General features: G+C 39.3%; 1 protein-coding gene across 3 annotated transcripts in view; it reads right to left on the minus strand.

Annotated features, from left to right (window-relative positions):
- Positions 1–23,438, minus strand: part of STXBP6 (syntaxin binding protein 6) — a 161,886-nt gene that overhangs the window by 130,818 nt on the left and 7,630 nt on the right. The window lies entirely within an intron of this gene.

Below are 23,438 nucleotides of genomic sequence, written 5' to 3' on the forward strand. Positions count from 1 at the left end.
AGGGAAAACAAACTGTGTAAAAGTAGTAAACCATCTGTTGTCAGTGTCCTGATATTTTCTAGCAGTTAACCAAATACAGTTTTCTTTCTGGCAAATAACACAAGCTGAACACATTTCTGACATGCTGCATACTTCTTCCCAGGAATCCTCCCACAGGAAGCATCACCCATTTCAAAATGGGTGAGCCTGATAAAGCTTGCAAAACTGCAGAGAGTCCTGCAAACTGAAGAAATTACGAAAAACTGATCTGTTCCAGTGTTTTGTTTCGGGAATGTTATCGTCTCAGGAATTATTAAAAACGCCATCCATGGCATTTATCCTCCCACTATGTTTGATTGCTTAGCTCTGCACTCCTGACACAATTCAGGAAGAAAAACAAACAAACAAACAAACAAAAAAACCCCCAAACAAACAAAAAAACCAAAACAACACAACACTGCAAACAGACCTTGTATGTTTGAAGAGGGTTTTTTTTTTTTTAAAAATGAATGACTTGTTGTTCAGTCTCACAGAAACCTGAGAAAACCTAGAAGGGAAACTACTGTCTTTTTCCTCTCCCATGACGCTTTCATAATAATTTGCAATCAGTGATCAGTGGTAGAAGTATTCTATTTTAACAACTAGAATATTTCCATTAAACACTGAGGTGGTGGGGAGAAATCGTCTTGTCAAGTGATAGCTTGTTGGGAACGAGATATTCTTCTTTTAAAAAAAAAAAAAAAAGGTATCACTTCCCCCCTCAGCACTCCTTTCAGGGACCAAGCAGTGACTTCCTGAGGATGTGAAAGCTTTCATCAGGTTTATGAATCTAGACAAACCAATACATTTTAGATTAAAATCTCTCATAGACCAGTGCCATATTAATCAATGTATGGGATACCTGTAAAACACACAGTAGCATTTTACAGTTCTACACTGAATTCTGAGATTAACAGTACAACAGCACAGTGAGGGATGAAAGAAGGGAACCTAGATAGCCAAAACAAACAAAACCACATCCTTCTCTAGTTCTATTATGTGTTTTTACATTTTCCCAAAGGAGACAGATAGTGGAATAACTTTCTCTTAATGTTTTCATTTCAATTATGTATGTTTTGCACGCCTGAACTGAGACAACACAACATGAAAGCATGAAAAGGTGGACCAAACAATGGCACCTAAGCTTGTATAAGAAACAAGAAGTGAGGATGGGACAGGATGACACAACACAACAACCCTGAAACATTCATTTCATAAATTTAGGAATGATTCTATGCTTCTTGCACACAGAACTTACACTTATAACCCTTAGGCACCTACCCACCTAAAGTAGGAGGGTTGTTTAAAAAAAAAAAACCAAAGCATACAATGTACATCTTTCATTAGACTGATCCCAGAAGACACCAGCTCAATCGATGTATCAGATATCCTTTCAATCTTAAGCTCACTCGCAACTTCACTGTGAATAATTTAGGTTGTCTCTGAACAGTGGGCACAGCTATGGACCTGAAATAACATCATCTCTCAATATATCTTCACAGGCTTACACAAAGATAATTACAGCACCAAAAGTACAGTGAATTTAGAAATATACATTTTTCAAATGGACTAAGAATTTCAATCTCCCCATCAAATTCAGAAGTATAATAATTGACAACGTCCACAGCAACAAATCCTGTGCAATGATTCTATGCCAAAATCTACTTAATACACCCCACATCTAGTGCTGAGCTGTAAACATTGATATTACAAACAAAATGACATCTCCAACCTTCAAGCTGTTTGCTGCCAAAAACCATCTAAATAATACAAAAAGGTATTTTACAGGGCAATACCCTTAGATAAAATAGCATCCAACTGAAAGAACATGCACATATTCCAGTCTTGTGATTTTTATCCCACAAATACTTTCTGCAAGAGCGACAGGAAGAAACAGATTGCATCTTTAACTAAGACATCTGAATACAATGTAAGAAAAAACCAACTGCCAGCCACACATCCCCGGTTGTGGTGTGCAGCCTAGAAAAGGAATCCATGTAGATACATAGATGCTTGTCTCAAATGTAATATACTTTTTCTAGCATAAACAGTCTCATGAAAATCCTCCATATGTGCAAAACCAAACCACCACTACACAACAGTAGCGACCCATACATTTGCTCAAGGATAGAAATATCCAGTTACAGGTAGGAAAACTCTTTCACAAAGAAATCAATCTAGTCCCGTCCTCAGCCAAAAGCAGCTCTTCAGCACCAGCTTATGCCAGTTTAAGTGTGGGATGCTACCAAATAAAGTGGTCACCATCCTTCACCTCCCAGTTTTTTGCCAGTTCATCAGAACACTAATCCTATACTAAAATTTGCAGCTGCACATCATTAGTATCAGTGACATAGTGAAACTAGTAGGAATATGCACTACTTTTGGCAATAATCTACAGCTCACTGTAGTTAATTCATTCTTGAAACCTTACCCTCATCTCTGCAGATGCCTTTAGAAACAAGCCTGAAAACAACATTCTTAAACTTTTTTATTCCTGAATCCTAAACTGATGTCTCAGAGACAATGATGACATGTGGTGTGTTACAATGAACCTATATGCTCCTCTCCACAGCTTTGATCTTCTTTCTTTACTCGACAGGACATGTAATCTGTACTCATCCTAACACCATGCTGTATTGGGTTTGCATTGCAAGGTTTTGGTAGCAGGGGGGCTACAAGGGTGGCTTGTGAGGAGCTGCTAGAGGCTTCCCTCATGTCTGATACATCCAATGCCAGCCGGCTCCAAGATGGACCCGCTGCTGGCCAAGGCCAAGCCCATCAGCAACAGTGGTAGCACCCCTGTGATAACATATTTAAGGAGGGGGGGTGGGAACTGTGCAACACCAGCAATCGCAGCCTGACAGAAGAATGAGAACATGTGAGAGAAACAACTCTGCAGGCACCAAGTTCAGTGAAGAAGGAGGGGGAGGAGGTGCTCCAGGTGCTGGAGCAGAGATTCCCCTGCAGCCCGTGGTGAAGACCATGGTGAGGCAGGCTGTCCCCCTGCACCCTATAGAGGTTAATGGGGGAGCAGATATCCACCTGCAGCCCACAGAGGACCCCATGCCAGAGCAGGTGGCTGTGCTCGAAGGAGGCTGTGACCCTGTGGAGACCCCACACTTGAGCAGGCTCCTGGCAAGACCTGGGACTGCACGGAGAGAGGAGCCCACACTGGAGCACGTTTGCTGGCAGGACTTGTGACCCCGTGGGGGACCCCACGCTGTAGCAGGGGAAGTGAGGAGTCCTCCCCCTGAGGAGGAAGGAGCGGCAGAGACAATGTGATTAACTGACTGCAACCCCCATTCCCCATCCCTTTGTGCCACTTGCGGAAGGAGGTAGAGAATTCAGGAGTGAAGTTGAACCTGGGAAAAAGGTAGGGGTGGGGGGAAGGTGTTTTAAGATTCAGTTTTTATTTTCTCATTACCCTACTCTGATTTGATTGGTAATAAATTAATTTTCCCCGTCAAGTCTGTTTTACCCGTGACAGTAGTTGGTGAGTGATCTCCTTCTGTCCTTATCTCGACCCACAAGCCTTTCATTATATTTTCTCTTCCCTGTCCAGCTGAGGAGAGGAGTGACAGAACAGCTTTGGTGGGCACTTGGCCTCTAGCCAGGGTCAACCCACCATAGAATCACAGCACATGCTTTATTAAAAATTATTAAACTACTTTGCCTTTCAAGTAGCCTAACAATCATCATAAGTAGTTAAAAGCAATTAGGTCCAGTCAGTAGTTAACTGCTTATCACACCCTGCATCCAGAAAACTTTACAAGTATATCTTATGTTAGACCAAGTGATCTCTTCGCTATAGGCTTTTCCTTTCTGCAGACACAGAACAATACAAAACAAAAAATTCACAAAGCCAACAGTAGTACTACCTCCAGACTCATAACTCCTGAAAACCACCCACCTACAAAATCAGCTACATCAAAAGAAAAAGGTTAATTTAATAATATAAATGATCCAAATCATATGTCACTTTACCTTTTACTTTCCTTTTTATTTCACACAGTCAGTATGTAAATAAACATGGCTTCAGAACCTGATACTTGTCCATTCTTTAGACTAACCCACTATAACAATTTACTTCAAACATGTTCATTTCATAGTGGCTAATAAGATTCAGCAAAGCAGCTTAAGAACTTACACAGGTGGCTTAAATTTACAATACACATTTACAACTTCCACCACCTAAGGATACACTTGCATGTTTAAGGTAACTTATAATACATATAATTACAGAAGAATTTATATAAAGACTTGTTAAGACAAACAACGTACTCAAAAACTTTGAGAAAATGACATTAACACTCATTTCTGTGCCTCGTCCATCCATATTGAAAACAGCACTTTGGCAACATTAAGTGCATAATAAAGAAAAAGCTCACTACATCCACCTTAACAGAGTTGCAATCTAGATAGTAACCAGCAGTTACCCTGCGCACAGTTACAAGGAAGAAAAGATACAGGTGAAACAAATGTATGTTTGTCAAAACAGTATGGGTACAGTCAAGAAATTTATAGAAGGGAGCAATCCCAGATTCCAGTGAAGAAGGGAAGGGAGATAGAGAACATTTGTTGAAATACCAGTAAAAAATTAAGCGAGTACAATAACCCCGAGTGCAAGAGTCCCTCGATTTAGAAGCTCTTAGCACCGTTATGACATATTTTGCCACAAGAGATTTAAAAACAAACAAACAAAAAAAAATAAAAAAAGAGTTCTACACATTTCAAATGAAAAGGTAAAACTTGTTTTTCCAACCCATGTAACAATACCATCTCCTCACAGGAGAGGAGAGAGAACCCACAATCTACCAGAAGAAGAAATAAACCAAGTACAACCTATGAAAAAGGGGCCGGGGGGGGCGGGGGGCAGGCAAAGCCCCACTTCTCAAAGCACTATGATGACATCAGAAGGGGAGTAAATAAATTGCACTGGGAGTGTGTACATATATATATATATATATATATATCTCTCTCTCTCTCTCTCTCCTCATTTTGTTAAACCTCCACAGTTCCCCCCTCAGACACTGAGGAAGTAATTTCATCACAGAGGGCAGATCGGTCAAGCACGATTTACCATCTTGGCTCTTCCTAGTCACTTTCTTGTCCTTCATGTGCCTGGAAGTAGCTTCCACTGACAAAATGGAAGAGACTGTTATGACCTCTTACACCAAAAATGGGGGGGCGGGGGGAGTGTAGGGGAGGTATTCTGTCTTTCACATCGCTTACTCTGTTGCCTCCACACCGTTTCTGAGCTGTGATCCTCTGCACACCCATCCAGCACCTCACTGGTGACTTAGGCTCTTTTGATGCTAATGTTTGCCTGCTGTACCAAGCACGTGTTATTGGCAGAGAGACTCAGCCCCAACAATGAAAAAAGGATAGTATAAATACCAGTTAAGAAGGCTGAATCTTTAAAACATCCATTGGAGATGAGGAAGATCAGAGATGCTTGCTGCAGCCCTGCAGATACGGTCAAGGGTATCCATGGGGTAAGCATAATACACTTTGGTCTATGCTTCTTAATTGCATCTTAAAATGACAAGACTTTCTATAAAACACTCTGGGAACTCTACTTCTGCCAGACACAGATACAGCATGTTGCAATTCCTGCAAGCAGCATTTATCCCCAGAGTTTATTCTGTGACAATACTGGTGGCAGTTCAGGGAGTAAGTCTGTGCACAGTTATTACACTATTTTGTGTCATATATAGTAATTTGCCATTTCCAGGCAACAGTGGCTGCAAAGTGGAGAACGTCACTGAGGGCCTTCCTCACTCAGTGACTTCTCAGTGAAAAAGTAAACCCATTGTTTCAAGGCTATTGAATACAAATGGATTCTACCCCAAAATGTCTCTTTTGGGTAGGGAAAAGAAGTGTCCCCACTTCCTTGCTTTCCATCCAAGTACAAGAAAAGGAAAGTCTTTTTTTCTTCTCCTTCTACCTGACTCCCAGGCTGAGACAGTGTGAAGAGGTACAATTCTCCCGTCTGAGTACGATCATACATGCTCAGAGCCAGCCAAAGGCGTCTCCTCCTAAGGACTTCAGCAAAACACACCAGTTGCAAAAGATCCCAGCCCAGCCAGGAAGGAGACACTTCATTCTTCTCTGGCAATGGATATGAAATGGGGTTGTAGAAGAAGGTGGCACCATCCCTGACTAGGTTTCAGATATCTCAAAGGATACCAGGAAAAAAGCTGTTCCCTCTCCAACGCTGAACTTATAAAATGTCAAACCTTGACTTTCAGTGCCTAAGAATTATTTTATTTTTTAAACCTGCAGTGTCTAAATAAAACCAAGCTATTGCTTCAGGAGTTGAATTGCTTGTTTCTTTTACTGTAGAAACCTGGGTGCTACTGGAGGCCAAGCCTCCACTCAGAAACACTGAAGGTACTCCACAAAGGTCATTTTATGGTGTGGTTAGGGTGGAGTGAAATCTAGGCTTGGGCTTTACGACCCTGTCCCACAGCTATGCCAGGGACTTGCTAAACAAGGGGATGACTCAGAAAGACATGGGAAGCAGTTCAGTGATAAGACTCTTGTTGGTCTTTCCAAGTACAAAAGTAGTATGTTCATGCTTTAAGAGTCTTAGGATAAGCCTCCTTCCACAATTTATGCACAGTTGTCTCTAAGATATTAATGTAAATAAAAGAAACTTTGAAAATTAAAACTCCTACAGAAAATCAGACCCTAAAGAGGAAATAAGACCATGGGAGGGCCTATGACTAATAGCTGGAGTACAGGATCCCACTGCTTAATGTGACTGCCAGATAGAGAATCTGAATGTGGGAATACATGCAAGAGACCCAGAGACAGGGCCATTGACCACCATGGTAACGAAAGATCTCAGGAAGCACGTGGGATCCAGCATCTGAGGCACAAAACAAATTAGATTCTTTTACGGGACTGGATCAGTTTCCACAAAAATCAAATTTAGAGATTTTATAACGTGTCAAAAAGGAGAGCTCAAGTGCAAGGTGACTACACTAACCCAACTGCATACATTTCTGCCAACAAAATAGTTGCTGTTCTCACCTTATGAGCTATACTACCTGATCTGGAGAATACAGTTATACAATATCTTTGCTAGACAGTAATTCAAAACCTACTACATCTCCTATGAAAGTTAGAAAGGATGGACTAAGTATTGAAAGAGAGTCACCTCAATTTCTTCTTGTAAATAAATCATAACTCAACTAGATAAATAAACTAATACTTCACAAATAAAACCTCAGAAAAAGCAAATGCAGAAGAAAACAGCTTTATTTTCAACAAAAATTTTCCATCTACTTGTGCCATAATACTGTTTTTCAAGTAGTTTGTGTTTAAAATTTTATTTTCTTTGAAACATTTCTGTACTCTTTTTGCCAGCCACTCAAAGTTTTTCCCTCAATGATGGTATTTACCCATATATAAATTTAGGCCAAAACTGAACTGGCAACAGTGTGCTGTTCCTCACCATTCTTGCCACATTCTTCATTCCCTCTCATTGCATTCAGATTCTTACTTTTACTAGTATAGAAAATCTTGTCCAAGTCCCTGCAATCCATTTAATGGGGAAGAAAAGAAGACTGCTCTCCTGGAAGACAATTCCTAGTATCATAAAGGCTCAAAAGTAGAAAGCCATGTGCAAGTGTAAAAAGAAGGTAAGTTTTTACTGACTTCACAATGTAATTTTTCTTTTTGGAAAGCATAGTGAAAACCCTTAAGCCTTCTGGTGATCAAATTGCGTTGAGACAAGCACAGTTCCCAGACCCATGACTCATTCTGATCCCAGAAAAAAAAAAAAAATGCTAGGGAGCCAGATGTTTTGTTTATGATGAATTAATTCCTTCAGCATGTCTCGCTCATAAAAATACCAGGCTTCACTTTGTATGCAGAAGATTAAGCATGACAGTCATGCTCTTGCCTTACTGTTTTCCAAATACTTTTATGTTAAAACTGAAATGGCAGTGGATGCTGCCAATGCTTGAACAACTTATCTAGGGAAAACAAAACAAAACAAAACACATCGCCTTGGCAATAAAGATTTAATTTCCCAATTATAATCTGCAAAAATGTGTAACTTCTAAATATTCAGGTTTCTGGCTTTAAAGTTTACTTCTGTACGCCTTATGCAGCAAAAACTATTTTTACTTGTTTCTTGTGACATAAAATTAAGCTAAGGCCCAAATACAGTTTATTAAAAGATAATTACATTGAAAGAAACAACTTTCAGCATTGCTCAGTTTGACATCAACCTCAAAACTGTAGAATGTTTTCATTCAGAAAGTTTTCTTAGTTAACTAATTTTTTAAAAGTCTCTCTCAAGTTAAACACACTTGAATAACATCAGTGCAGTTACACTAACTTAAGAGAAGTAACTGCTACATGATGTTTGTCTCTTCCCCCTGTAAATACTACCCCTAAAACGCATAGAATCCCAGCATCAAACAGTTCAACAGAGATAAATTTACTTACAACGCACACTTGTGTTCTCCTCCCCTAACCTCCATCTTCACCATATCCTCCTTGGCACATGGCTCATTGTTTTCTAACATAATACTTCCTCCTTGGCATCAGGTTTCTTTTGTAACACTACTCTAAGGTGTATCTAATTTGCATCTCAGTGAAGAAAACCTGGCACTTCAAAACATTAATGGAAGCTAAGTACCTGTACCTCAGTGAAATCCATGGGACTGGAAACCTGCTCCAAACACACTGTCAGAAACTCCTCACTTCAAATTATTTTATTTATGCTCAAATATATCACATTTCACTTGCATTTAAGGGGATCTCTGGTCTTTATTCAATGCCCTAGATACTGTTCAATACTGCAGAAGAAAGATCTTTCTCACAGCTTTCATACCAAATGCAAGAAGACACACGTATCCATGCAGCTGAAATGTTAACAATCTGGAAAAACCCTACGGCAATTAACCAACAAATGTATGCCTTTATTCATCTGAGCTACAGATGTAGCCCAAACTAAGACTAGTAACTCTGAGAAACAGATGGAACTTGAGCTGGTGGTGTAAGAGTTTAGTACCACTGTATGATGCATGTAACCAGTTCCTTAGTAAACTGTATGCTTATCTTGATACTAAAAATACAAACCCAGAAAACCACTGTTATCACCACTTCCCTACCATCCTTGATTTTCTACTTTTGCAGCAAAGCAATCAACATGCAACTGTAAAATTCAAGTCTATTAAGGGCATTGTCAGCTATATGACAAAGATACAAAAGTACAGAACATAACAGCTAGAGGTCAGTTATATCATACCAAGTTCAGCACACCAACACATCCATTAGCTGGTCACTTCCTGATAGCCAGAGAACTACTGGGTTTACAGAAATGATTTTGTCATATTTGCAATGCATTCTTCCCAATAAGTTTGAGATTAATCTAGTTTCAGAGCGATGAAAAGCAACATTATCCCACTTTTTGTCTACCTTCTACCTTAAATAATGTAAATCAGCAAGCAAATTTCTCCCAAATGCAACAGGTTGTTGTGGTGTATCAGAGAAAATACTTTCACAAAACCATGTGCTTTACATAGCACCCATAATAAGATAAATATATAGCACTACTAACTTCATTTATTTATGTACAGCCAACAGCAAAAAACAGGTCTTATTATGCCACATAAAGTAAAATTAGTGTGGAAAAACTCTGACTTCTTCTTGTTGCTGTAAACCACACGATCTTTGGCACATCAATTCGATGAACAAAGTTCTTCACATACTAATTCTTATTTAGCATAAAAGAGAAAGAAAAGACATAGATGGAAGAGAGAACAGTGGAAGCAATCCTCTTTTCTCAGCCAAGGTTTAAATGTAGACTACAATTCTACAAGAAGACATCTGCAAACAAGCAATGACAAGCTGTTATTTCCATAACATTCAATCTGACCAAAAAAGAAAATTGTATGTTGAAAGTATCAGAAAGGATACACGAGTAGAAATATTAAAGTTGTACAGCACCTCTTATTGTTACAGAGAAGAAATTTACAATAAGCATGTCAAAGAAACAGCTAGTCACATTTTTAAAAAGCTATGTTTAACAGTGTCAAAAAAGACTGCCAGTATGTTCATGATCTTTCTGTGCCAGAAAATACCCTCAGTCCAGCCTTCTGCACATCTGACAACCACCATTGCTTCTGCTATGTTTTACTCCTTTCTTATAAAAAAAACCCTCATATTTAAATAGGCATTTTAAATTTTCTATTAGGCATTTTAGTTTTACAGCTAAAACCTTGTACAGGTTTTGTCAGGACCCTGACAGGCCTTATTGGCCCTGCCTTAGTCCCCCTCAGAGCTCCCCCCACCCTGCCCACAGCCCAGGACCCCATGTCAGCCCCATGGGGCTGTCAGCCCCTGCCCCAGCGACGTCACAGCAGGGCCGGTCTCCAGCTCCCCACAGCCCTGCCCTGCTTCAGCCATGGGTCTCACCAAGTCAGGCCCACCCACAGGCCCACATCCCAGCCCAGCCTTGGCCTGTCCCTACAGCCCTGTCTGGCCACAGTTCCCCTCAACCAGCCTGATCCTGGGCTGATGTCCTGGCCTGGCCTCAGCTCGTCCTCATCCCCAGGAAGGTGCCCAATGCCCCAGGTTGGGACCGCTCCCCGGCCCTGGCCACAAGCCCCAGGGGAGCCCCCGCTGCTCCTGGTGCCCCAGCCACTGGGAGCCACCAGCCCACAGGGCACCTGGGCAAGTTTAACCAACAAAACCAAAAGGAAACAAAAGAGCGACTCAAAACCATCAGCAACTATTTGTACAAGGAACATCAACAACAGCTTGAGTAAACGTACTAAGCAGCAAGCAGGATCCAAAACCTGTACTGACCCAAAGCCTTTTGCTATCACACAGTTATTCCAAGTCTCACTATGACAGAGAAAGGGAAAAACAAAGGAACTGAGCAAACAAAATTGGTTTTTACTTGCTTTCAGAAGGTTTTAAGCAATGGACTGCAGATCACAAGAGAGACGACTGGGGAAGCTACCAGTAAAGGACAGCCAACCTGTGAGAGCAGAGAAGCATAAGGAAGGAAACAGAAACACCTAACCGTTGCTTGCACACAGTAATATCTCCGATTCAGCAGCAGTAGCCAGCCTGAGCTATTATTCTTTTTCAAAGAAAAGGTAATTATGCAAGAGACTGCCCAGCACAGCAGCTTGGCAGCGGGAAGGAAGACAGCATGCATCTGAAAGCTATACCACTGAATCAAAAACTTTGTGCTTATTTGTGGTTAGCAAGGGCAGTGAGGACTTCAGAACTGCAAACAGAGATCTTCAGAGGGAGGGCTGCGAAACTTCTGCAGAACAGCAGCAGCCTGATTTGACTCTGACCTAGAAAGGCTATACCATCTCCCTTAGTCTCCTGTAGGCATGCCTCAGTGCACAGAGCTCAAGTGACTGATGACGTTCTTCGAAACATTCACCTGTATCACAAGAATATACTTAGTCCTTCTGACAAACTTTGAGCTGAGATTTAGTGGGAAAGAAAAATGATATGAGCAATTCTGGTCTAATAGGAGCACACTAAAAAATTGGTTTGGTGACATTGGAAAGAAATTCGAATTAGATAGGAGGCAAAGGACCTGCCAAGCCTTGCCAGTTCTTCCACTCTAAGTCAAGACAACAGGATAACCACTTCACATGGTATGATAGAGAGCCCAACACATCCTAACTGTGTCAATAAAAATTCCTTCTTATTCAAACACAACAGTTCATGCATAATAGAAGTAACTGCTCAGACTGCAACTGATCCTATCTATATCTATCAACATCCTAGAGGCATAATCCCATTGTAGTGAGAAGATAAACAGAGCAGGCCAGAAAGGAGAATTATGCGTGAAATGGTCTTGCTCCATGGTTCAATATGGTTCCCTTTTGATACACGTCAGCAACGGGCAGTTTTCTGAGCATTAGGGAGACTCTAGTCCATAAAGTTGAAGAAATTAAAAAAAGAAAGAAATCCTTGCACCTATAAGCATGTCTGAACAGAAAGAAAAGTAGTTAAAATAGCTAGCCTTGTTATTGTATGTGAAACAGTGAAATTAACATTTTAAATCAGATTTTTGATCAATTCGTGCAGTTGTTCAGAAAGAGTTAAAACAGTTTCACAGATCAATAGTACGTGTTACTACAGATAAGACACTGACTACAAACCTTAATAGCTTAATTAATTCTACCTCTCAAAATGCTGGCTATATGTAAAATACAAGACTGCTACTTCTCCTTGAACAGTTATGAGAAATTTTCAGGTCATATTTCATAACAACCCTTGGTGAATTTCAAAGGTTTCATTATTTACCACAGGTTTTCTCTACTTTTGGTCAGTGGATGTACAAAATGCCCATTGTAAACAAGCACTATTATACCCACTTATTGATTAAAAACAACCCTGATTCTTCTCAGCTTTCTCTGTTGCATAGAGGCAACATTTTGAGATTTGAAAGAGAAAACAGCAGTAAAACATAAATAAACCATCACCATTGCCAGGCAAACTACCAGTTAAGAATTACCGATAGGAGAAGAACACCAAAAACAACAGATCAACTTACTTCTGGGGACAGGACTACAGTGTGTGAAAGTTTTCATTCTGAAAGAAGTTCAATTCATATTGAAACTTGGAAAACAGGTCTGGAAAGCATTTCAAAAGATCCAGTCCCTCCCTGGGGACAGCTCCAGCACATGTTTACAACTGGTATTTCTCAAAGCTGTTTTTAATGCCACCCCAAGGTAAACTCCTTCCAGAAGTATTTTTTCCCCTCAGGAGATGAAACCAGGAAATGTCATTCCTAAATCTGTCTAAACCAAAGAGAACCCATCACTTCATGCATATTAGATAAAAAAAAAAGGGAACAAGCTATTCCTCAGCTCGTTTCAATATTCTTTTATCCTACTTACTACTAATGTCATTTATACCACCCAAGACTCAGTTGCTTCTACATAATAGTTCAAACTCACGAACACCACCAAGTTGTCTGCCTATGCAAAGTGCTTAGGGATCCTAAAAAGTAGTAATAAAACTAGGAATCTGGCACTTTAAAACCAGAAACTATTGTCCGTGTGTCAATGTAAAATTAGTTTGAATGGCATTAGAATAGGGATCTCAGTCTTCTAAACCCACATTTAAAACATAAAAAATTTAAGAGCTTTCTATTTAGTACTTGATAATCACGTCACATAGCATTTAACAGATCAAAACTCTAGACATCTGTCCTTCCAAAAGACAATCATTTATACTCATTACAGAACACACAGCTCGTGTCTGACAGATACATGTCCTGTTTGCATCACACCTAATTACATCGCTCTGCCAAGGCTTCCTCTATTACATCAGCATTCTGTATTACACACTGGGTTCATGCCCATACTCGTGACACATAAGCATGAGGTAATTTCAGTGCTTATGCATAGGATAAAGGTATGCAACAGACTCATAGGTCACATGCATCCATGTTAGAATAGCTCAGCACTTAGGCAGCAAGCAGTAGATGGTAGACAGTATGAACTATAAATGGTGATGCTGACAAGCGTTATAAGACAGGCACCTTTCCAGCTGCTAAAGAGATCCTACAAATCCAGTAAAAGCAGTGCAAGAGCATTAATGCAATCTGCAAGAAATCAGCCAAAATTCTTAAGTGTCTATTTGAAAGTGGATTTGAAAACTGTCATTTATACTGAAGTTGTCACTTTCACTTAACTAGAAGCCCAAAATGAGAGCCATCAAGCATCCAAAAGGAGAAGGAGACTAGAGACATGGTCAGAGCGTATTCATAAAGAGAGGTAGGTGAAGCACTAAATTAATCCGGTCGCTCTACAGTGACAGTTGAAATCAAGTGAAAAACCTAATATTCCAACTCTCATTAATTTTTTCCTTATAGTTATTAATTTCTTCAAACACAAGTTACGTGCATTCCTTCAGTTACAAAGTTTCTGCACTGCAGCAAGCAAGTCCCAGATAGAAACAGCCACCAGTTTTCCTTCTTTTCCAAAATTAGGCTTAGACTGAACAGAATTTCTGGGATGATGAAACATGCTTACTAAACATTGCCAAAAGAGAAACAGCCATGTAATATTCCATGTAACTTCCTTTCAGTGTCCTATGAATTACTGAATATGTTAATTATTTACCTTGAAGAACAGCAAAGGAAATTAATTAAAAAGCACCCTTAAATTGTATTAAAAAGCAGTTACCACCTTCTAGTACTATCACACAAAACAAAAAGGTCATCTATAAGCAGAGAGCACACCTCTTCCTTTAAGCCAAAGAAGCAAAAGAGATTATGAACTTCACTGACAAGCAGTAACATTTTAGGCTTACAAGTGATTTAATAATACAAAGTGCTCCAAAAATAAAAAAAAAAAAAAAAAGAAAAATGGAAAGGTCAATATTTAAGTAATTAGTAGTAATTCTGTTCCAAGTAAATAAACAGCTGGAAACTGAAAACATACTGAAATAAAACACTAGATTTGGAAGTTCACCTTCATAATTAGTATCTTTCTGCTGTCCCACATAGGTTTCCCTCTTCTCATTTTAGTTCTGAGACAGCATTTCCACATATGATGACAGAGGGGTTATATGGTTTGTCTCCAGTGTATCCAAGCTATTAAACCAACAAGAAAAAAAAAGGCGGAAAGAAAAAAGAAAAACCCATATGCAAAGGCCAGACTTCCAAGATGTTCTCACTCGGGCATAGTGATGGTATCCGTAGGGGAAGACTCTCTTTTTCCTCCTGCTCTATTACAAAATAGCCTTTCTTTGATTACCTTCATAAACTTGTTTTGCCAAATTGGAAATACCTAGGAGCATTCCTGTGGCCACTGGTGGAAAATGGTAGGCAAATGGATCTTCTTCAGTTACTCTGAAACCAGAATACGGAAAACAATGCAGAAAAGAGCATCCATTCTGTTTCCAGAAGATAATGTAACGTATCTGCACTACCAATGAAGTCTAGATTTTAACGTAGCTCATAGAATTAATCTGCATTAAGCAACTAGCACTGGCATTATGCAAGCTTCAATATGGCATCAACGCTCTTCTTTTAAAAGTTAAACAATCATGAGCTCGAATCACTAAACAGCATTGATGACTACTGACTTGTAGATTAAAAAACCTGCTTGCAATGAAGCATTCAGTTGCCTTAAGATACTGCATTTTTAGAGAACCATTTCCTGGCAGTCTCACTGTTGCACACACTAACAGAAGATCTCAGAGATCTTCTATGAGGGGAACCACCACCTCCACCTCAGAAAGGCAAAAAAAAAACCAAAACCAACAACATGCAGCTAACTTATCAAAATAGTCACAATTCTTTCTAGTGTCTGCCAGCAACTGTCTGTCTCTTATAAGTTACTGCAACGTTTCTTTTTATTATGCAGTTTAAGAAAAAAGTTCTTCTCCACACTAAATCAGCACCAACATCCCTCATCTTTTACGTTACTATGATAATCCAGACACAAAGGAAATAGTTTTTCTCACCACAGTACTGCAGTCTGTTCAACTACTCCAACTCAGTCGAGCTGTAACTCCTGTCCTGTGCTTACTGTTTGGATATACTTTTGAGTAATGCCCTGAGCAATTCAGATCCTCAAATTTCATTCCACAGCTCGAATACACAGAAGAGATAATGACCTTAGCTGATATAGGAGATTAAATTATTCATCAAATTCCCCCATTTATGAATCTTCAGTACGTAACTTTTTTAGGTGGGGGGGGCAGCACTATGCAGGTAGTATAGAAGAAAAGGAATTAGGAGCAAAGCATTGGACCTGAATGCCATAACCTTGGAACATTACCTACTCTACTCCATACAAGTCTGCATTTATTGACTTTTTGGGTGTGCTCCCTGAAGGAGAGGAGTAACAGAGAAGTGACCACCACTTCTTACACAACTTTAGTTCCAAAAAAATGCTTAAAGTAACCAGATCTTTGAGCCTATTTCTTCCAATTCAAATGTATTAGTAGACTGCATTCTTGAATACTTCATAAAACATGAACCATAAACCCATTTTGTTTGAAGAACAGTGTTTTGCTGAGAGCGCAATGTAGGACAGTTTTACAGTTGTAATAAAATGCCCTCATTGCTATTATTCAACAACACACTTTCAATGAGAACAGTAATTACCTTACTTTCCTTACCTTTTATTTAAGAAGAGGGGGAAGGGGGAAACCTACAAAACTGCAATTGCATATGATTGAAGTCGTCAGTACAATCCCAGTATAACTTCAAAACATGAATGGAGGGGCTGCGGGTGAAAGGAAGAACAAAGGCCTCATGTGAAACAAACACCCACAACCTCTTCAAGTTACCTGAGTTTCATAAACAAACTTACCCTCTTTAGGAGCTTTTAAATCAACACTGAAAGGTTTACTTGAAATTAACAGGCTATTCTGGCTACTACTGCTGTCCTCAGTGATGAGGAAATCAGACAAATTTCATCTTCCCTTCATTCTCCTATTTGTCAACATCCCAAACAGGTTAAGAGTAGACTTCAGCCCTACTCCCTGGCTATAACATTACTCTGCCAGAAGATTACAGGATTTTTTCATGCAATGCTCTCAAACTTAGTCAGCATGGACTCTGAAGCTCTCACAGGAAAGTTGCCCGATTCTCTCCTCCCTTATACTGCAAAGACAATGCTAGCTATGTTTCACACACAGAGAGAAAGAACTAGGTCCTTCAAACACTAAGTTTCCTCTGCCTTCCGCTAGGACTCACCCTTCTCAGGATCTTACTTCCCAGTAGTCAAGAAGCCAGCTTGTACAGCTGTGTTCATACTGAGGAGACGTGCTTTCAGTGAACCAGCACGTTTGGTGCCTTGTAAGTTTACTCTGACACCTGTGAGCCTGCCTAAAAAAAGGACAAATGTTTGCTGAGCATTCACATGTATGCAGTATTCCTTCTAGCTTTTGCAAATATGTTAACTGCTTCAAGGTATGTGACACCCAGTAAGTCCAAGGTACAAACACACTTGAGGAAGGCATGCATGGAAACTCAAATTGCTACTCACCTTGTAATCGCCACAAGTTCCTGCTCTTCTACCCTAAAAGCAGGTAGCCTTGTTAAATAAACAATGTAAATCAGATTCAAGATCAAACCAAATGTTTACTGTCCTTAGTTGTCTTTGCTGCTATACAATGGAATTATTTACTGCTCTGATGCCTTTTCACAACTGCAGTAAGAACAATTCAGATCTAGTATTTCCTCGTACACAGCTCTAGAGCTGTCTTCACCAGAAACACAATTCTCTCCTCTGTTCAGTTTCAAAAGGAAAGAAAAATGGCTTAACTCAGGGTTTTTGAGCCCCGTTACGATACAGCGGGAAGGACAGAGAGCTGTGAGAATGAACGTTGAAGTCAAAAGGAAAGTATTCTTAAACAAATTTTGATCAACTAGAAGCTTGTCCTAGAATTGTTAAAATCTTATTCAGATTACTGTTATTACTATTCTTTTGTGACCAGTACTCTTCACTGCAATGTGCATGGCATTCTACACCTTGTTCACAACATCAAGGTTTTGTACATTTTTGCTGGTTGCTTATCACTTTTTTATTTCTTTAAAGTCTTCTCCTTTTAATATTAAACTTTCACACTAATGCTATAACCTGAATAGGCATCCTGCTGCAGATATGTTTTTTTTAACCACTTGTACTCAAGTGAAATTGGGTGAAGGGAGGGAACAGGAGATAAAAGAAAAGCAATCCAAGTGCATGACACTAGGATAAGGAGAAGGAAAATTGAGAAGAAGGAAAAAGAGAAGGAAAGGAAGGAAAGTCCTATGAAAGAGGGTAGATTTAGATTAGATATTAGGAAGAAATTCTTTACTGTGAGGGTGGTGAGACACTGGAACAGGTTGCCCAGAGAAGCTGTGGATGCCCCCTCCCTGGCAGTGTTTAAGGCCAGGTTGGATGAGGCTTTGAGCAACCTGGTCTAGAGGAAAGGTGTCCCTGCCTGTGGCAGGGGAGTTGGAACTAGATGATCTTTAAGGTCCCTTCCAACCCAAACCATTCTATGATTCTATGAATTTTCATATGAAGACACGCCTGCAACAGGGACAGGACAGACTTATAAGAGAGGAAGAAAACCCATAAGTGTCATACATTCAACAGAGAGCCAGCATCCTGATCTATACATAAGTATCTTTAAAGTTAATGATATTCTGTGCTCATTATAAGAGAGATCTTCAGGACAGGTAGTTAAAGCCCCACAGATAATTGTTTGAATTTAACAACTCTTCCAGTTTCTTCCACAAACGAGAAGTCCCACACATTAACTACATCTGCCTGAAGAAAGAAACAAGCGTTTCATTTGCAAAGTATACATGTCTTAAGGGCTACAGGATCTATTACTATTTGAGAACCTTCTGTCTCTCCAAGAAAATTTCATATAGGAAGTACTGCAAGAACAGACAGCCCACTCTGGAAAAAAAAGCATCTATAATGCAAGAGCCATGAGTGTAGGCACACAGCATGATACAAATATTGTTCTCACAACTTCTTAAAAGGCTTTCATTTCATTTTTACGAGGATACCAGTTTGTCAAAAGATACATCATTATGAGAGCTACTTCTAAATCCACATGTGAGAGAGATTTTGAGATTAAGAACAGAGTTAAGTGCATTCTGTGCTTTTAACTACCATGCCTAGTGATGTTTCACTCTTTCTTCAAAGAGCAATCTTTTGTACGGCCATCTGCACAGCAAGTGAAGAAAGCGAGAGATGTTTTTCAAATAAGGATGATATCAGAAAAGTGTGGGTATAGCCCTAATAGCCAGATGAATACTTTGAATTCTTTGTAATTCATCATTTTTAGTTGCTCACTTAGCTTGACAATTCTAGCATCATTTATATTCTTGAGAGAGACCATTTACTCTACTGTAGGAAAGAACAATTTCACATGAACCCCCAAGAGCGTTGAAAGATTTCCATCTGGAATCAAGCAAGGATCTACTGTTAATAAACCTTCCAAAAATCTTCCAAGAAATGCTTTTTGCCTCAGCTGTCCATTCATTCCAAAGACAAAAAAAACCCCAAAATGTATTTATTCTTTCAACACAACAGACCAATCAATAAATAATCTACCAGGATTTATATTATCAATCCAAAACATAACAGTGCTCAGACCACTTTCACTCTATGGTCTTCTGTGTACTGGTAATAAAATGAAGCTCTGCAAACAGACCATTGGTTTTATGCAGCTTCATACTCTATACAAGAGCAGATTTTTACAGATATCTGAAGTTAAGACGACTCATATTTGATTTAAGTCCCACTTTTCAAACTAATATCAAACATCAAACAAAAAAACTGCACATTATGGATATGCAAAGATACAAGTTAATCTCTTAAAAAGCAGAGGTGTCAGATATACATAAATGGCTAATTAATTTACAAATTATGTATCCTAAAGTTAAAAAATAATTTTAAAGAAGCGCAATAGAAAATTCAGAAGTATGATAGAGATATTACCAGCGTTTACAGTGCTCAGATTTTTTACAAGGCAAACATCAACCAGAAGAGGAGGCAGCCCCTCAGTGCCCTGTACCTTGTTATACAGATAATCCTACACTGAAATCAATTGCTCCTTTCAATGAATGATTAAAAGATAACAGATCTATTTCTCTTGCCTTTGAATATACATTGCTCCAATTTTAAGCTTTACTACACACAGAATACTCTGCACAGTATTTTTTTTTATATATATATATATATATTAGATTTACCAGCACCCTACTCTGAGGCAAACAACCCAACACCACAATTTCTTTTTTCTTATTATTATTTTTAGTGACCATTCATTCCTATTTCCTCCTTTCAGCACTGGCTTCATTTGCTCCACTATAGCGTAAGCAGCAACCATTTAGTTACTTATCTAATATAATGCCAGGGCTCTCCCTTCATTCAACCCCTTATTCTAACCGCACTTGAATTCCAGATTTTCGTTCTAGGATTTTCTGGAACAAGTTACCCATTCCTGCTAATTTAAAAGCACTTAATCCTAACACCTATATTTACTCAACGTGTGTGAAGTATTTCATATCCTCCTGTCATAGTGCGTAATGACATAGCTGGAAAGACCCAGAACATACCACAGTGGCATTTACAGAACCTTTTATCCCTTATCATCAGTAACTTCATTGTTTCATTTCAAGTCTGCAACTCTCACAAGAATGATAGAAGAAACTTTGTGAAAGGGAAGGGAAAAAAGGAAAGTAGAGAGAAATGGAAGCTAGAAAAGAAATGTCACATCTTACTCTCCCCAAAAGATACCTTATTTTCAAGATAAGCTGGAAAAGTCTGATTATTTAGATAAGGAAATAAGAAAATGAGGAAAGGGAAGAACTAACCTGTCAATGGAGGAAACCAATCTCTAGTCAAAATTTTTTGTCCAAAGGTGCAGAAGTTAATGTCTAAGGCGAGGCACAACAAGGAAATACACACTAAGTCCCTTAGAAGTCCCAGGGGACTGCTTAATGAGGTTTGAAAGAGAGCAGCCTGATGATCAGACCCACACAAAGGACAAGAAGATGAGAAATTATGAAAAATGCTGAAAGAATAGACAAAATCGTAAAGGCAGAAAATATAAAGGGCAAGATTATACAGAGTAACACAGCTGAGACCAGGTCATGGGAATAACCCTTATGTGAGGACAGCTGAACTAGTGCTACTGGTTCATTAATCAGATAAACACCTCTACAGCTTCCACACCTCGGTGTTAAGAAACCTGCTCATGGCATCTCTCCATATTTCAGTGGTACTGAAGTCTCACTTTCTCCCATCTCAGACATGTTTATAGGGGAACTGCTGCACTTTCCAGAAGTCCCATAACATCTCTTTTCCATGTACAGAAGGGTTCATTCAGAATAGCTTATTACAGTACATTACACCACAGTTTGGGTTCTGCTTTTCTGATCCCTACTACCCATCCCCCCACCCCGAGTAGCTCACTGAATGAAACAAAAAGGATATTTCTGCTACTGCCAGCAAAATTATGTATTTACCCCCCTTTCAGAAGAACAAGGTTCTCTTTCAAAGCCGTAACAGACATAAATTGTCACCTCTATCTCATACCACCCTTTTGGAAGGGAGAGGCGGTGGGGGGGATTTTTAAACAATAAGGCAAAATGAATATGAGCACTCACATCAAAGCCAGGCAGGTCTTGAAGTCCATTCAAGCCTATGTTGTAAGAACATGAAATAAATCCACATAGTGGAGGGAACATACAGAAAAATATCCCTGGATTTACTGCTTTGTCACCAGCAGGAAGTGAGCAAATGCACTCGTGTAACTCTGGCCAGCAAACCGGTTCCCTACAACACACACAGATGCTACACTTTCACATGGGTGGCTTTTCTTGCTCCACCTGTGAAATTTCATTTCCTTCTGGTACAGAGACAGGGTATATGCACACACTATTTCTGACTACAGAGCAAGACACAACAGATGCACAAAGAGGCAGAAAATTTAATATTCCATATAAATCATTGCCTATTTTACTCTAGAAACCTAAACTGGAAAGGGGAAGAAGTTTGTGTTACTAACTCCATGGCATAAATCCACAAATGCGAATACCAAGGAACTTCAAATCAACTCAGTGTGCATTTGAAGTCTTTTAATGAATTGCTTACAAGATAAAAACAAAGTTTGATACACTAGCAATCTATAAAAACAGATTATTATCACAGTTTTACCACTGAAGTATAACATGACCTTAAACAATTCACTTAAGGTCATTTACTTCAGCAGCAAATGAGGGTTCACCACACCCAGCTCACGGATGTATGGGAGAGCTCAGAATCTGGTAAGAGCTTGTGGGACCTCAGGTGCCAGGTGCTGCTGAGCACCACGTCGGTGGTACAGGGTTGCACAGCTGCATCCCTCAGTCCAATCACTTCTCAGAGGGGGCTGTAAGGAAGCCTCAATTATCATTTAAAGTAGTACCTGGGTTATCGTCAAAGACAACCCATTCCTTCACTTTGCCCAGTAACTAAGTGGAATACAAAGAACAAATCCCAAACTGTACACAGTTAGCTTTTGAATGAATAACAAGGCTGCTTTCACACACAAAAACCAGTCAATATTTAAAGTTACTCCAAGGTTTCACATAAATAATTTGAAGACATCAGCTATTACTGTTTGAAACAAGCACCTAATCACAAGGTATTTCAGCATCTTGACTATACACTGCTTCACAAGCTTCCACAGGGGACAAACATAAATAAATGGTTTGTGAAATAAAAAGTGTCCCATACGACTGCAGAATTCCCAGTTTTATTTACCCAAACATCCAGAAAACTGAGTCAGCTCCCTAATAAAACAGTGGCGAGGAAGAAGAAGCAGAGTTGCAAACATGTTCTTGTCATTCCCCTAACAGCAAAGCAGAAGCACTGGTATTGCACTCTCAGGACAACAGGATCAAGCCTTACCTCAGCCCAGACCTGTACATGCTCATGCATAAGCAGTTAATTCTATAAGAAGAATGAATTAGAAGATTTATAAACAAGTAACTAGAAGTTGATTTGGACCAACAGACATCTGGAACCATGACAAAGGAGTTTACAAGGCCCATCATAAGCACTTATTCTCCCACTCCAAAACATTACTGTCTCTTTCACAAGAATAACCACCACAAAAAAAAAAGTCATGTCATGTAAAGTAAAACGCAGCTAAGTCCAATATATATGTGTCTACACATATTATATATAAAATATATATACATACACTTTTTTATTTTATAGAAAAAAGTAAATAGAATCAAGACATTTCTTAGCTGAAAGAGGTTATCTTTTAAGTTTTCTTTTTAGGAGGTTAAGATGCATGACTTTTAAAGAAAAAAAAAAAAAAAAGTGAAAGCTACCAGAGTCTAAAACATTTTAACTGCATACTTCTTGTCCCCTAAATTGAAACATAGTCTAGCAACTGAAAAGAACCTAAAACTAGTCGTCTTTTATGTAAATCTGAGGATCTGAAGGTGCCCTATACATAGCTCACATCTACTAAATTCCTTAATCAAGGTATAGGCATTTTGGTTTCTTACTCCTTTAAGGGCTGGCATATTAAGCTTCTGTCAAATAAGGGCTTTGAGTTAAAATATCATACTGGACCTACAGGTTTTACTTTTATTTTAAGATCTTAAATGTCACATCTGAGATCCCTTCAAGGCATTAAAAATAAGTTACAGGTCCCAACTTCATCCTGACAAACTTCACAGATCAATGAATTCCCTTACCTTCACAAAGCTTTCCCAAGTGACACCCACATGCAACTGATTCCCTGGGCTGGAGACAAGACCCATCCACAGCTCAGTATTACCTTGGTAAGTCGGGGCATGCAGGGACGGTGGTGTGCTAAGATGTGTAAATGTGACATAACCCAACAGACAGAGCTAGCATCACCTAACGTGGTACAGTCAAAAAATTATACTG

This window comes from Nyctibius grandis, chromosome 4, assembly GCF_013368605.1.
Source record: "Nyctibius grandis isolate bNycGra1 chromosome 4, bNycGra1.pri, whole genome shotgun sequence".
Taxonomy (NCBI): domain Eukaryota; kingdom Metazoa; phylum Chordata; class Aves; order Nyctibiiformes; family Nyctibiidae; genus Nyctibius; species Nyctibius grandis.